At 54.8% G+C, this 841-nt stretch overlaps 1 non-coding gene across 1 annotated transcript; it reads left to right on the forward strand.

The window, feature by feature from the left end:
* LOC122426952 lies at positions 1-246 on the forward strand. Its single transcript, XR_006265300.1, has one exon. It is a non-coding gene; the product is annotated as a small nucleolar RNA U89 (small nucleolar RNA).
* Positions 247-841: the final 595 nt, after the last annotated feature.

Below are 841 nucleotides of genomic sequence, written 5' to 3' on the forward strand. Positions count from 1 at the left end.
CTGGAAAATGGGGATAATAATAGTATCTCCCTCAAAGCCCCCTCAGGAGAGGATTAAATAAGCAAATGGTGGGATCTGAGAACTTGGTGGGGCACCCGAGGGCTGGCTCCCCGCCATGAGGCAGATCAACAGCACAGATGGCCTTGCCTCACTTCGCCACTGCCTCCAGTTCCTGGCAGCAGCCTGCAAGGAGGCCAACAGGTGGGGCTGGGCACGAGCCCGGTGAGCGCAACCTTGGATCTGACAGCCCACGGGAGGGCCGAGCCTGGGGAGTAGTTAGAACAGTGCCCTGATTGAGATCTGGCCTCATGTGGCCCCTTAACCGTATCCTGCTTACCTGGGAGAGGCCCTGAGCAAGAACCCAGGTTATATCAAGCTGCGCAAGATCCGGGCAGCCCAGAACATCTCCAAGACGATCGCCACCTCACAGAATCGTATCTATCTCACTGCTGACAACCTTGTGCTCAACCTACAGGATGAAAGTTTCACCCGGGGAAGTGACAGTCTCATCAAGGGTAAGAAATGAGCCTGGTGACCAAGAACTCTGCCTCCAGGGAGGAAGTGGATCTGTTTCTGCCCTGGTGTTTGAGGAGTCACCTTGGGGCCCACCCCACCCCCACCCCGCTATCATGAGATGGTCCCTCTGCATCGCTCCTCTCAACCCTTCTGATGAACAAAGACTGACCACTTCTGGGGCAATGACTTTCCTCCCTGTGTTGGCCAGGGGTGTTGGGACAGTGTGATTTCTCAGTGATTTGCTACGGTGTTGATTCCTCCCTCGTGGTCTGGAGGCGATAACCACCACCCCAGGAATTCTCAATAAATTTTTATTACTGAAGCT

Source organism: Cervus canadensis, chromosome 24 (assembly GCF_019320065.1).
Source record: "Cervus canadensis isolate Bull #8, Minnesota chromosome 24, ASM1932006v1, whole genome shotgun sequence".
NCBI classification, from domain to species: domain Eukaryota; kingdom Metazoa; phylum Chordata; class Mammalia; order Artiodactyla; family Cervidae; genus Cervus; species Cervus canadensis.